This window comes from Macaca mulatta, chromosome 6 (genome assembly GCF_049350105.2).
Source record: "Macaca mulatta isolate MMU2019108-1 chromosome 6, T2T-MMU8v2.0, whole genome shotgun sequence".
Classification (NCBI taxonomy): Eukaryota; Metazoa; Chordata; class Mammalia; order Primates; family Cercopithecidae; genus Macaca; species Macaca mulatta.
Window position 1 is genome coordinate 37,433,644 of NC_133411.1, and position 16,084 is coordinate 37,449,727.

The 16,084-nt window shown below is 43.5% G+C and overlaps 1 long non-coding RNA gene across 1 annotated transcript in view; it reads left to right on the forward strand.

Moving 5' to 3' along the window:
- Positions 1-4,288: 4,288 nt before the first annotated feature.
- The window catches only part of LOC106998714 (uncharacterized), a 33,761-nt gene continuing 21,965 nt past the window's right edge, over positions 4,289-16,084 (forward strand). Inside the window, exons 1-2 of the long non-coding RNA XR_001445254.3 lie at positions 4,289-9,390; positions 13,449-13,666. This is a non-coding gene — a long non-coding RNA (uncharacterized LOC106998714). The remainder of the gene's footprint in view (positions 9,391-13,448; positions 13,667-16,084) is intronic.

Genomic DNA, 16,084 nt, shown 5'->3' on the forward strand with positions numbered 1-16,084 from the left:
TTCATCATGGACATTTTGGTAGATCTTCCCTGTGCCGTGTTAACTTAGGGCCCTGGAGAAAGGGCAGTGAGCTACACTGTAGGCCTTGGCAGTCCACTGCACAGCGCCATTTCACACAGTAATTAATGTCCCCTGCAGGACCCCTGTTACAGAAACATTTTTTCTCTCTTCTCTTGCACAGGCCTAAATGATGCTTACAGGCTCTCTTGAGAAGCTCAAATTGATATAAAGCACAGCCATATGCTCTGTAACTGCCTGCTTTAGACATGTAGCTAGGGTTTTATCTTTACTGCACTTTGGAGACACTCCTGACACTTGCCTATAAAAGACCCTTCAGTGTCTGCTCACTTCTGGTTAAGACTATTCTTAACCTTGATAAAGTTGCTGTTGTGACGATTTGACGTGGTACTCTGTAAGGCAGTCTCCAGGTCTGTCTTACTCACTGCCCTATTGCTAGTACCTAGCACATGATACATAGGGGCTCACTAAACATCTGTTGGAAAAATAAATAAATAAATAAATAAATGGCTATATCCTTATACTTCTCAGCTAATAACTTAGGTTCCCATTGCTCAAGATGGCTGAGGCAGATGTGATGCATTCCTTAGGCCACCAGGAATGTGGGTTTGAGGATTCATCTTGAAACCAGACAGATTTTGATCATTACAGAGCAAGTAGAACTGTTTACATTTTGCCCTGTTGTGTCAAAGGTCACTTAGTCCTTAAGTCTTTCAAAGAAGAACCTGGACAAGTTGCTGAGCATGACTTCCTGGGCCGGTTGCCCAATAAATTTACTTTAGCATTAGGTTATCCTGTAGTAAAAGGGAGTCATCCAAGAATAGACCCTAAAAGCCTTTTGATGGGAATAGGAAATAGGGAATCTGATTTCAGGTAAGCCTATGGGAATTTCCTATAGCAAGTTGGGTCCTAGGAGTGACACATCATGGTGGGCATTTTGTCCAGGCTTTTCAGATTGCCTTGTAAAAACTCTCAGGAGGCTAAACTCAGTTATCAGCGTCTACAGCCATAAAATGTCAGGGACACATTTCCCTCATCAAGCACCCTTCCAAGGACGCTGGTGAGCATAACAAGGTCTCCCTTCAGTGAGTAATCAATACTACTGCATTTGGATCACAAAGAACCCAGACAGTTGCTCTTTTCAAATCTTTGTTTGCAACCCATAACTCTTCACCACCTGCAAGTCTCTATCTTTATATTCAAATGGCTAAAACCTACACACTCTACACCAGAATTTTCCAATAGAATTTTCTATATTAATAGAAATATTCTATTCCACACTGTCCAAAATACTAGCCACTAGCTATACGTGCTAGTGAGCACTTGAAATATGGCTACTGTGACTGAGGAACTGCATTTTAATTGGCTTTCATCTTTTGCTTACTTTTACTTTAGTTTCAGGGGTACGTGTGCAGGTTGGTTATATAGGCAAATTGTGTGTCATGGGGATTTGGTGTACAGATGATTTTGTCACCCAGATAATGAGCATGGGACCTGACAGGTAGTTTTTTTATCCTCATCCTCCTCCTACATCCTCAAGTAGCCCCGGGTGTCTCTTGTTCCCTTACTCGTGTCCATATGTGCTCAATGTTTAATTCCCACTAAAAGGTGAAAACATGTGGTGTGTGGTTTTCTCTTCCTGTGTTAGTTCACTTAGGAAAATGACCTCCAGTTCTATCCATGTTCCTGCAAAGGATATAATCTCATTCTTTTTTATGGCTGCATAGTATTCTGTGGCATATATGTACAACATTTTCTTTATCCAGTTTACTGTTAAGTGTATTAAAGTTGATTCTGTTTCTTTGCTGTCATGAATAGGGCTGCGATGAACATACACATGCATGTGTCTTTATGGTAGAACAATTTCTATTCCTTAGGGTATATACCCAATAATGGGATTGCTGGGTCAAATGGTAGTTCTGTTTTGTTTTTTTTGTTTGTTTGTTTGTTTCAGACAGTCTCACTCTGTCACCAGGCTGGAGTGCAGTGGCACGATCTCAGCTCAGTGTAACCTCCATCTCCTGGGTTCAAGCAATTCTCCTGCTTCAGCCTCCCGAGTAGCTGGTACTACAGGTGTGTGCCACCACGCCCAGCTAACTTTTGTGTTTTTAGTAGAGACTGTGTTTCACCATGTTGGCCAGGATGGTCTCGATCTCCTGACCTTGTGATCTGCCTGCCTCGGCCTCCCAAAGTGCTGGGATTACAGGCGTGAGCCACCACGCCTGGCCTCTGTTTTAAATTCTTTGAGAAATTGCCAAACTGCTTTCCACAGTGGCTGAACTGATTTAAATTCCCACTGGCAGTGTATAGGTGTTCCCTTTTGTCCACAACTTTGCCAACATCTGTTATTTTTTGACTTTTTAATAACGGCCATTCTAACTAGGATGAGATGGTATCTCACTGTGGTTTTGAATAGCATTTCTCTAATGATTAGAGATGTTGGCAGCATGTATGTCTTCTTTTGAATATTGTCTGGTGATGTCCTTAGGCCACTTTATAATGGGGTTATTTGTTTTTCACTTGTAAATTTGTTTAAGTTCCTTATAGTGAATTTCATTTTGATTCATTTAAATTTAAGTACTCACAGGCCATTAGTGGACACCGCTCGACAGCTCAGCTTTACACAATTGAAATATATATAAACACAAAAGACAACACGTGAAGTAATACTTCAAGTATTCTAAAATTATAAAAGTAATATATTGTCAATAAAGATAAATTTTAAAATAGATACATGTAAGAGGGAAATGCTAAAAACACTCCTATCTCAACACCTAAATGTAAGCACTATTGACATTGTGACATATGCACTTTCAGTTACTTCTATTGTATGTTAGAAGGGAAAATAGTGCAAGACAGCCAATATATCGTCAGAATGATCGAGAGAACATGAAAACTCTAGATGAACCTGGTTTAAATGGAATACAATAAGTATGCCAGGATCTGCCCCCTGCACAGATGACAGGCCAGATGGCTGCCCTGTGGGGTGAATGACCACTCATGTCCACACATAAATCATTTCCCTATACTGTCTATGATGCCCTATGTTCCCATAGTATTTAGAATGGTGTACATCTGTTAAAAGCTAAATATTATGTGCAGCACTTCACATTTCAGCTTTTAGCATTTTATGGGGGCACTATCTAGACTGTCAAACCCAAGGCTGGAGCATTTAAGGAGGCCTAGGCAGCTAATGGGCAGTGCTTGGCCACTGGCACAAGCAAGGAGAGAACAGCTACCAGGGAGAGCATGGGGAGACCCATCTTCATATTTTAGTCTAGGACAGGGTCATACATGCTACAAAAGTTCATTCATTCATTCATCACATATCCGTTCAACAAGTAATTTGTAAGTACCTATTCTGTGTCAGAGTCTTTGAGAGGGAAATGGATATATTGGAACTGTAGAGGCCAAGGTAAAATCTCTTTTTATCCTCTGTAGGTTCACTGAAAATCAACTGACAAAAGACAGATTAATAAGAGAAAAGGCATACAAATTTATTTGATTATAGTTGTATACAGGAGCCTTCAGAATAAAGACCCAAAGATACAGGGGAAACTGCCTATTTTTAGGCTTAGTTTCAATGAAGTATGGACAGCTGTGGAGAAAAATGACGGGACAGAAAGGGATAAGCTAATGTTAATGGACTGAGTAGGGAAGTCCAGCAAGGTCTGTCTGTTTGGATTCCTCTTAGCTTCTCTGTGTAGCATTCCTTCCTTCTGGGTATGCAGCAGGACCCTCTTGAAATGAGGGTCTTATGACCTACAATCAAACAAGATAAGTCAGATAACTTTTTTAAATTTTTTCAAAATTAAACTTAAGATTGGTTAGATTTTGACTGTGTCTCTTTAGCAGCTTAAGAAGCAAATGAAATTCCTCCTCGAAGAAGTATTCATTCTTTATCCTGCCACTAGCTTACAGTGAGCACAGACTGGAGTGCAGTGGTGTGACCTCAGCTCACAGCAGCCTCAACCTCCAGGGCTCAAGTGATCCTTCCACCTCAGTCTCCCTTGTAACAGGCACCACAAACCCGCACCACCACACCCAGCTAATGTTTTTATTTTAAGTAGAGACAGGGCTTCACCATGTTGGCCAGGCTGATCTCAAACTCCTGGGCTCAAATGATCTGCCTCGGCCTTCCAAAGTGCTGGGATTACAGGCATGAGCCACCACGCCTGGCCTAGACAATTTTTTTTTTTTTTTTTTTTTTTTTTTTGTGGCCAGTTTTTACACAGAAAGGCTTGGGGGAAGTTAGAGTAATATTTTTGGGGAAAAGGGATTCTGGTTTCTACGATATGCCTTGGGGAAGACAGATTCTAGTTTCTATGGCTGGTCTTGGGGGAGAATGAGGGGCCAGAGACAGGAGGGCAGGAAAATGTCAGAGAAAATCTTTTACTCTGGGGGCTGCTTTATAAAGAGGCCTTCATTTGGGGGTACCATTTTCTGACGAAAAGGTGACTTGACTGGAAGTTGAATTAGTAAGCAGGGGGTAGATCTTTCAGGCCTGCAGGCCACATAAGGACTTCAGTGTTATTTCTGAAGGAAACGGAACGATCATGCAAAGTTATAATCAGGAGGGTGATATGATCCTAGTCGCTAAGAATACAGCACTGAACACAGTCTGAGAATGTCCTTATCCTAAAGGAGCTTCTGTTGTAGTGGGAACCGAAATCAAAGGAAAGGAAAATTGAGTTTACAGAAATTGTGGAGAATTCAGTGGTGCCCTTGAGGGGACGGGAGGACTCCCTGAGGCAGATGATGTCAGACAGGCTATGGTACTTCCTATGAGCCCCAGTATCTGTCTACTCTGCCAGGAAGGGGCTTTACCTGGTTCTGGCTCCACTTTGTCTGAATCTTTTTTTGCACACTGTTGACTTATTTCCTAACCTGATATGGATTGTGTTCCTGCCAGACAAATCAGTTAGCTAATTGTCTAATGACATCTGAAGGCATTCTTCTAGTATTACCATTCCTTTATTTCCTAGTTCAGATTATTAAGGGCTGAAAATTTCAAGCTAGCAAAAGTCAAAACTCACTCTAAGCTAGTGGCAGGATAAAGAATGAGTACTTCTTCCAGGAGGAATTTCATTTGCTGCCTAAGCTGCTGAAGATACACAGCCAAAATCTAACCAGTCTTACGTTTACTCTCAAATGATTTCTTGTAGAGAAGCCTCAGAAATTCACTAGGCCTGTGCCCCGCTCAGTCACAGACCAACTGCTCATCCTCATTCTTGTGACTGGCCATCACCACTCCTGGTAACGCAGCGCAAAACTGAAGGGGGTGCTTAGAATGAACTTCCAAAGGGAAAAGGACAGGATGTCCAGTTCATTTTCCTTTTTAGATGCAATTCCTACACATGAATCGGACAGTCCCAAGTTCAAGGAGGTCCAGCTGGGAGCCAGAGGGCTATGCGCAAGGATGCCACCCGCTGATTAAAGTCAGAGACCAGGCCAGGCATGGTGGCTGGTGGCTCACGCCTGTAATCCCAATGCTTTGGGAGGCTGAGGTGGGAGGATCTCTTGAGGCTAGGAGTTTGAGACCAACCTGAGCAACGCAGCAAGACAGACATCTCTACAAAAAATTTAAAAATTAGCCGGGTGTGGTGGCATGTTCCTGTAGTCTCAGCTACGTGGGAGGCTGAGGCGGGAGGATCACTTGAGCCTGGGAGTTCAAGGCTGCAGTGAGTGGATCACGCCACTGCACTCCAGCCTGGGTGACAGAGTGAGACCCTGTCTCTAAAATAAAATTAAAAAAAAAAAAGAAATAATAAATAAAAGAAACCAGGCAGCACACTGAGTAGTACCAGAATCTGGTCCAAAGACAAAAGGACACTGATGAGAGGGGCTGATGGGGAAGCAGGAGAGGGATTTGGGGAGTGACTGGGGTTCAGGCTAGGGCTATAGTTCAGGAGGGAGACAAACATGAGAGAGGACGTGTGAGGAGATGGGAATCAAGACTCAAGGCACATGGGCTGAGGGATTTTTCTTAAGTTTTCCCCAACATTTGGGTATGGCCTCAAGTGCAAATTAACGGGGTGCCAAGAAAACTCCATCATCGAGATAAATAATATTTTAATACAATATTTTAAAACTCAAAATTAATGCAAAAACAATCCATGATAGACAAAATATTCTAATTGTAACTAAAGACAGTATCCATTGCAGTGAACGCCCTTGTCTGGCACCAGTGGACCTGGGGTGTTCTCTGGTTGTGCGACATGGTAAGTTGCTCTACCTTTCTGCCTCTCAGTTTACAGAGAAACAAACTGAAAGCCAGAGAGGTGCTCATTCTTTTAACGAGCCATTCATTAAATCAGATTCTCTTGGCGTGGGAGGAGGGGTGCGTGCTGGACATCAGTAGTTTTAAAAATTCTGCCCAGTAAGTCTAACGTGCACCGGAGTTAAAAAGAATTAGGAAATGATGACCTGGCTCACCAGAGTAATTCCAACTAAAGTGTAAGTGGTTAAGAGTAGATTCCTTTATTTCTCCTGCCACACATTGTCAGCACATGGACAGTAATACTGTTGGTTGAGGGCAGCATAACACCAGGGCGGGTCATGGGAAAGGATAAAGCAATGTTTATTGAATGCCTGCTTCCTCCCAGTAAGCATGCTGGGTGCTTTTCGTTGGTTTAATTCCCATGGTGATCAGATGAGGTTGGTATAATCACCTCCACTGAAGAGATGAGAAAGCCAATGCCTTTACATAAGGAAGCCTTTCATGAAAACCTTTAAATAGCATCACAAAGCAGAGTCATCCCAGGGAGCATTGGACCTACCTGCTTGTTCTACAGACCCTCCAGAACTGCCCACATGTCTGCCCTCTACAATGAACATTCAGCATCACCTAAATACAGCTCTCTGGTTAAATAACTGGGGAGCCGCACATTCTCCAGCAGCTTCACAGTGACTGGGACAGAATGAGGGAAAACAGAGGTGGAACTGGCTCTGAGGTCTGTTGAGAATATGACTACACCTGGTACGAGGAGGTCCATTTGTGATAAATTGGCTGCAGCCCAGATGATCCCTCTGACAAAAGATTTTGCATTCCCTCATTTTGCTTCCCCACCTCATTTTCCCCCCAATCAACACATTTGAGCTCTAAATCTGTGCCAAGCACTGAACATCCTTTGCATATTATTTTTAATCATCTTAACAAGTCTATATGGTAGGAATGATCATATCCATGTCATTCATGACCCTGAGGCTCAGTGATGCCAAGGAATTACCTGGCTTCTCACAAACTATAGGTAGCAAAGTTAGGATTCAAAGTCAGATGTTCTTACTCCAGAGCATGAACTCCAAAGCACGGTCTACACTGCATACTCTTTTTTTAATACCCCAGAACAGAGCAGATATACTATATTCTCTAATACCTTTCTGTCAGGATCAGCTATTTGAAATATGGTGGGCTGGAGCCACCTTAGTCAGCTGGCCAGAATGTGGTACAGTGGGTATCACTGAAGACCCAACAGCTTCTTGTTGATAAATAGCATAAAATTCCCACCATCTGAGTATTTTTCCATCTAAGGAGACAGCATATTTTACCTGGGTCAAGTGGTAGTTTATTCACAGCCAAAGGAAATACTAGAAATTAAGAACCTTCTATAGTTTGTTTGACATCAGCCTGTAATTATGTAAGCTGATTTTTTAGCATCCTAGTAACTTTCCACTTCAGTCTAGATTGGAAATATCCCCTCGTCTCCTAAAAGCTGGGGTATATTATTTCTGCAGCATCAGTCAGAGGATGCAAAATTACAGCAATTTCAGTATTCAGAGTTTTTTCTCTTCCTCGCATTTAACTCAAATAGACCCTTCATCTTTTGGTTCCCATTTCCCTAAAAGTGTGACACCCAGAGAAGATGCTTGAGGCCAAGGACTGTATTTTTATCCATCTTTGTTTCTCTAGCACCTAATACAGTGTCTGACATGCTACAGACATTCAGGAAGTGAATGAATGAAGTGTGCTTGGAATGTGAAGGTGCTACTGACCCACCATTGACATAATCCGAAAAATTTTTTCTAGAAGTGCAGATGATTTTCAGCAAGCCACCATGTCATCCTTTAACTTGCTTCTCCTGTTGTTTTTAACTGCTTTCCTGCAGCTAGATTTACTGACACCTCCCCACTGTGGTCTCAGGGTTACCCTAACCCCACTAAGTCTTAAGTAGAACACATGGGAGGCAGGAAGCTTATCAGTGGCTTAAGTGCCCACCACCTACAGGGGCTTAAGAAAGGATAAAGAAAGGATAAAGTCTCCAAAGCAGGAGTCCGGGTGATGAGCTATGCCTTCTGGGTTCACTTCAACCCTTCAGAGTCTCCAAATACATCTAATCCTCATGACAATTGTGTAAGTAGGTATCTCAGCCTTCGTGTCTCCCTTTAAAAGTCCTGTCTCTCAGAAGCCTTCCCTGACGACCTGACATAGCCTGTCCCTCTTCTCCTTTACTCTCATTTCTACATGTGTTAGGATTAGGTTTGCTTGTGTAAAACAAAAACCCAATATAATAGATTCACCAAAGAAGAGTTATCTTTCTCACATGACAGGAGGCTGCAAGAGCATTCAAGGCTGTCTTGTGACTTCTCCAGTGCCATCAGGGTCTTAGGCTTCTTTTAGCTTTCAGCTCCCCCAGGCTGAGCCTGTGGCTTGGGGCTTCCTGCTCACTAGATGGCTGTTTTTTCTTTCAGCATCCTGTATGAGTTCCATGCACAAAAAAAGGGAGGGGAAGGATAAAGGGCAAAAGCAAATGCCAACTAAATTGACCCCTTTAACACATTTTCCCGTAGCCCTTTGCAGGAATGTCTGCTTATCTTACTAAACATACCTGGGGCTCTGGGGATGTGAGTGTTTTTAATCAGTTAGACCGTTTCTAAAATAAAATGGGGTTCTTTTCATAAGGATAACAGGGAGGTGAGACTGGCATCTAACTGTGTCTTGTCACAGCATGGCAGCACTTGGTGCTCTAGGAAACAGCCCTGGGGGCCCAGGATTTTGGGGTCATGGTGCTTCCTCCCACCTCTGGGTGACCCAGTCTACAGCACCAGTCTTCTGTCATGCTTCCCCTCTCCTCACACACCCTCCCTCATATGTGTCTCCCTCCTGAACTAGAACCCTACCCTGAACCACAGCCACTCCCCAAAGTCCCTCTCCTGCTCCTCCCTCAGCCTCTCTCACCACCACATCAGGGTTCTTTTGTCTTTGGACCAGATCCCGGTACTGGTCAGTGTGCTGCCTGGTCTCTGCCTGAATCAGTGCATGGCATCCTTGCCTGCGGCCCTCTAGCTCCCAGCTGGACCTCCTTGAACATGGGACTGTCCAGTTCATGTCTGAACTTGTCCGGAGGAAGACCACAGGCCTGTTTCTACAGTCAGGTTGGTTTCAGTACCCAGGAGTCACGAAAAGAGCATCTAATGTCTTGTGGTAACAAAGTTCTAGAATGCTTTGCATTTGGCCCTCTTGGGGCTGGATGTACCATACTTGGAGTTGAAGTGAGGTAGCTTTCATCCTCCCTCTCATATCACCTGGCTGCTGAAGTAGCATCCAAGATGTCCAGGAGGTAGGATTTCAGGGGGCCGGAAGGCATGTCATTCTCATCTAGGCTGACTGTTGTGTTTTATTCATGAGAAACAGAGGTCTGGAAAGGTGGGATTAATTTTTCTAAAGGAAGCAGAGCTGCACCCACACATATGGGATCTTAGCCATGCAACCCATAGGAAGTATGTCGAGGTGAGCTAGGTGTCTGAAATACTGCTGGGATTCTTCCCAGAGCCCTCTCCCAGCCTCCTTCACTACCATGAAGGCAGAGGGAAGGGTGTGAGGGTTGCTACCGAGAGGATTTCCATATTCCTAACAAGGAGAGCATTTTGGTGGAGAGTTGAGAAGATAGAACTTCAGGTGAGTCTGGTGCTGCGTGATTGAATAGAGAGAAATCCAGACATTAATGGTTCCAGGGCACAAATAGGAGGTCCAGGGCAATGTGGAAATTGTTCAAGGTGCTCGGGGTTGCATAACAGAGGAAGCAGTAATGGCAGGTAACATCCATAGAGCACCTACTGTGGGCCAGACACTCTTATTAGAGCTTTAGCTAAATCAACTGACTGCTCATAGCAGCCCTGTGAGTTCAGTACTGAAGGCCCACAATCCTATATCCAAAATCCTTGAGGCCAAATGTGTTTCCAATACTGAATTGTTCATATCATAGAAAAACAATATGGTGCCTATACCATATATTATGTAATGATTCCCAGAGGGGTCTGGGGCAGCAGTTAGTAAACAAGCATGTGGACATTTCTGCAGCCAGTGGGCTAGACAAAGCCTACCAAAACCTTCACATTGAATATGACACCAAATAAGTTTGGGTATACCACTTACAAAAAAGCATTTGGTTTTCTGGGCTTTGGGGATTTCAGAGCTTTCAATCCTCATCCTTATTCTGATTTTCCAGAGAAGAAAACTGGCAGTGTGGCTCCAGCATCTGTGCTGTTAACTACGCTGTGGCTCCAGCATCTGTGCTGTTAACTACGCTGTTCTGCTGCCTGATGACAATGCACATCTATCATACCCTATACACGCCATGTCGCTGTAATATATGTGGTCTCTACCAGTCCTCAAGGAAAGACTAAGGAAGGGGGAGCAAACTCTGGTACATCTCTTTAACAAATGGTGAAACCAAGGCTCACAAGAGTGGTATCTAGTTCAAGGGTGCACAGTGGATGGATAGAGGCACAATCCAAAGCAAAGCGCAGGTCTGCAGGCTCCTGGCTCCCCTGCTATTGGATATATTCCTTAGGAATTATTTGAAGCAAAAGTAACAGGAAGAGAAATGTTATTATAATATTTGTGGCAATGGAAGAATAGGTTCGCAGTGGTGGCAGAATCAACAACATAGAAACCGATGCTAACATTTTGAATGAAATGTAGAACAGGAGAACATGGTGTCTTCTTATCATCCCCAAAGGAACCAAAAGGTTCTAACCAGTCAAGCAAGGGACGTGACAGCATCTGCAGCATTTGTTCTCTGAGACCACGATGATCTCTCTCACGATTGGGGTTATCTGAGGCCTCCTGCCTATCTCCAAGGGTGGGTGAGGAAGCAAACAAGCAACCAAACATTGTCCTGATGACTGAAAGGTGAGGGGAGGGAAGCCTCTGCTGTTGTGTCCCAGGGACCTTAGACTAAATGTCAGAAAGCCACAGCCTCAGAGAGTCTTGAGAAGAGTTGTCTGTGCTATTCAGAAAGGTGTCAGAGGAGACAGCTGCAGCCTCCTGGTCTCCCTGAGACCCCAGGGCAGTCAGCCTCCAGAGGGAATAGGTGAGGGATGCAGAGGATGCTGGTTCTATCTTTATGCTCAGAACACATGTAGCCCTAGTGTAGACAGGAGAACAGGCAGGGGTTGGAGCAGATGGGGGGTGGGGTCAGGTGGCCCTGGGTGATCCTGGGAAGGATGGAGGTAGGAGGGACCTGGGAAGAACTTCAGGACTCTTCTATCTCTCATGTCACCACATCACAGTGCTTGCATTCCAGCAGGAATCTCTGCAAATGTTTCCTCTTCTGGCCTATAGCTATAGTTTTTCTTCGATGCCCAACTGGCAGCTACCTACATGGTATTACTTAAGGGCACCAAAAAGTCCTTTTGGTATCTCACAAGTATCTCATCACTAGAGGGACTCCTTTGTACTGATGAATTCTGCAAAAGACATGCAAGGATTTTGTGAAAGAAATGCCTTAAACATGCCACCCATCTATCCAGAATGGTCTCTCCTGGCTTTTCCATCTGTTAAATTTCTACTCATCCTTCAAGACCTTCCCTAGACCTGTGGCTCTTTCCTGAATGCCTCCCATAGTTTTCCTATATCAACCTCTATTAGAACTGCTGCCACTCTGTAATATTGTTCTGTTTACAGATTGGTCTTACCCACTGGATAGGGGTTATAATAATACAACTCACAAGGACTAAATTGGGTGATATATGTAAAGTGCTTCACACAGAGTAGACATCAAGCAAATAACAATTCTCTTCTCTGGCCTTCTGTCAGTTATTAAATTGAACTGTTTCTAGTATTCACTGCTTTCCCTCCTGCTTCCCTAGCACCATCCTAATCCATTCCTCTTATTACTTTAAGAGGTTCCTAACTGCCCTCTCTGCCTCTAATATATTTCTTTTAATCTTTATGTTTCTTACTGGCTGCTGGCTATGAATTCCCCTAAGATATTTCTGTCTTTATATTCTTCCACTATTCAAGGACTGCAGTAGCTTCCAGTGTTCCACTGCATTAGCTCCTAACTCCCAGCAGCATGTCCAGCAGTTCATTTGCTCCCCACAGACCAAAACCCTTACCAATGCTTTGCAGGTGACCCAGTCCCCATGCACCAAATGTGCTGTGCTAATGACTTGCTCCAGGACCTCTGTTCTCACCTTCTAACCCACAGTGTTCTCCTTACTCCACGCCTTCTTCCAAATCCCTCCTTCCAGATTTAGCTTACGTTGGATATGCTCCATGAATCAATTACATACTTTAAGTAGTCAATTAATAATCATACACTGAGTAGCGCATTAGAGGAAAGTATAAAGGAGACCCTCCGAGCTCTCAGGAGCTAATCGTGGAGGTTCACTGCATACTCACATCCAGTATCATTAACTTCTCAAGATAAATGCCAAGTGTAACCCACGTTTGGCTGGCCCTCTCGTTGACCTGATACCTTAGGTGTGCAGTTTCCTGGAAAGTTTCCCCTAAGCATTTCTGAAAGTTGAAAAAGGTGTCTCATGTGAGTCATCAAGAAATCCTTGCAGCTTCTCTATCAGTTAGGCATGCTTTTGGCCCTAAGTAATAGAGCATCTGATAGTGTCTCCAGCAACAAAAATATTAAATGTCTCACAACGGGAGAAATCTGGAGGCAAGCAGATGCAAAGCTTAGTGTGGGTTCATGAATGACTGATAAATGGCAAGGTTGACTAACCTGGGGCTATGAGGTTATAGATCTTTAAATTCTCCCTGACTTCTGAAAGGATATGTTCCAGAGGCAGGCATGTACGTAAGGGAGATGGGAAATAAGGGATCCAGTGACCTGGTTGCAGATAAGAAAGAATATGAGCACTGATCTTTCAGGGAATAACTAACTTGGTACTTAAAAAAAAGTATGTCTACTATGCTTGACATTCTACCACATTGGTAGTCAATCGAAAACAACAAACAAGTAAAGGGGAGTATGGGCACTTTTATTGCACTATACTTTCCTATCTTCTTTTTCTTCCTAGACTTCTAATATCTGTGTATGTATTTAAAAACTCAAAGTTCTGTGGTCAATAATCAGAGCTTTAAAGAATCAGTGTCCACACATTGTGGACATTGTGTGGTTGCTGGTTAGATTGTCAGTCACATTGTTGACAGCCTACCCAGCAGTGATTCCCTTCTTTTTTCTTCCTAATAGGACTCAAATGTTCTTTGGGTCTGAAGCCAACCCCATGCAGCTGTGTATCTCGGAAAGGGTGAGCCTCCCTGGATGGAGCCCGACAACGTCCTTAAGGACTCAGGCTCTTTTCAACCTTTGCCTTCACCATCTTGGCCTCTTGGCCTTTCATCCTCCTGCTTGTACTTCACAGCCTCTAGACAGCTGTCATCACTGCAGGCATCAGGAATGACTGAAAGGTATGAAGCAAATGGAAGGGTCAAAAGCCTTTCTCTTCTAAATGCTTTGTCTTTTTCTTAAGAAAGGGAAGTTGCCAATACCCAACTATCATGTTAGAATTCCCTGCTCCAAGTATTGTTGGACACTACTGGGCTCTTTTTTTTTTTTTTTTTTTTTGGAAACAGGGTCTCATTCTGTCACTCAGGATGGAGTGCAGTGGCTTGAACATGGCTCACTGCAGCCTTGATCTCCCATGCTCAAGTAATCTTCCCATCTCGGCCTCTCAAGTAACTGGGACCACAGGCACACACCACCATGCCCGCCTAATTACAAAAAAATTTTTTTGTAGACGGGGTCTTGCTGTGTTGCCTAGGCTGGTTGAACTCCTGAGCTCAAGCAATCCACCGACCTCAGACTCCCAAAATGCTGGAATTACAGGCGTGAGCCACAGTGCTTGGCCTGGACACTCTACCTTTTTCAGGCACAACCATTCCTTATGGTAGGGTTGCCAGGTTTACAAATAAAAATGTAGAACACCTAGTTAAATGTGAATTTCAGAGAAACAACAAATAATTTTTAGTATAATTGTGCCCAAATGTCGTATGAGATATACTAAGAAGTTATTTGCTGTTTCTCTGAACTCACATTTAAGTGGGCATTGCGTATTTATCTGGCAACCTTTTCTATGGGCACTGCCACAACTTCCTCCAGAGACCACTGTTTCCTTAAGGAAGTGCCCCCATGGGTGGCCTGAAGACCTCAAAATGCCATAGCACCAGGGTGTTCAATGAGAAGGTTGACCTAAACGCCTCTCTTCCCCTTTTGTTTTACTATGTTCATGTAATCCCAAAGAAAAGTCACTTGTGCCTCACTGTCTTAATACATGTTCAACGAAACATCTTTTTATTTAGCTTTTAGCCACTCTTCCTTGAGACTCAGACCTGAGTTCTGGGGGTGGAGCTGAGCCAGAATAAAAATGCGAATGAAGACACGATGCCATTCCCAGCTTCACCTTTGCCCACTGGAGCCAAGGTTTAGCCAACCTTGTCTGTCTGCCTTGACTTAACCTTTATCAGGGCACTCCAGCCCTGTTCTCTTAAGCAGTATGTTTTTAGTTCATGCAAACAGACCTACCCAGCTATCTACACAGGTATGTCAGAATCTTCCAAGTAGGTGCGTCTTAGTCTCAGAAAAGATGCATGCATTGTGTCCTCTTCAGAGGAGGGGCCAAAAAGCCTTCACTGCTTGAGGCAGTCTTCATGGAAATTAGGATTTGGCTTTGTCCTCAAATGGAAGAGGAGGGACAAATCAAAAGGCAAGAAGAGGATGTGGCTGGCAAATAGGACTAAGTGTGTTTTCAGGAGATTGAGACCAAGACTGAAGCAGAGATTGCCTGCTATAAAGTTGGGAAATGAGACTGAGAAAATTCTGGGCCAGATTATGAAAGACACTGCGGGTAAGAAATGACAGTATGTTTGATTTAGTGAGAAAAAGAGCCCAGTTAAATGTGAATAGAAAGAAATGTTTCAGATGATATGATGTAGGCTTGTTTTTACACTTCCCCTCATTGTTCCCCAGTGTAAAAGTAGATCCCTTAAAGATAAACACAGTACCCTTTGTTGAAGATATGCCCTCTTCTGCCAGTTAGGAAATCTGAACCTTTAAAAGAATTTACTATTTCTAGCTAAAGTCTTTAGTTCCTGGACTAAACAATAAGATCACTAGTATTGGAGAAAAAATCTATTTTATTCTCTGATATTAAAATTAACATCAGCTTTAACTCAAACACAAGGATGTTCCAGGGTAACTTTGAACCTTACTAATTCTCTGACAGCCACTTCCTTCCTCCTGGGGTCGGGCTTGTTTACAGAGAATCTTCTGGGTGTGTGTAGCTTCCTCCCCATTTCCCACCCACTGATAAACATAGTGCTGGCCTTCAACCACTTAAGCCCTGCAACACATGCAGGATTTTCTTGCCCAATGAATTGAGTGCACCCTGTTTTCTAGTTACACTGTTCTGAGAATAGTACAATTGATCTTCCCCAAAGTAAATCCCCTCCCCTTTATGTACCTTGTCTCTCAACAGCCCCTTCCCTAGCCAGGAGTCTGGTGACCTCCATCCCTAACATCCTGCTTTAAACCCTGACCTGAAAAGGATGTGATTAACTATTTTACATAATGCCTGGAGATGTTCACATGGGGGTGGGGAGAAACCTGCAAAATTGAGATGCACAAAAAAATACAATACAACCCTCTTCTAAGACCTTTTCTTCTCCCTTAAAAAGAAACCCCCAAAACTCAGGCAGTGAGGGGATGAGGTAGGGTTGGGAGAGAATTCCTTGTTACTTCCGTTTTTCTTGAAATTTTTCCACTGTGATATTATTCACATGTTTACTAGGATATAAATGGTCACCAAAGGTCCGTCCATATGTGATCTT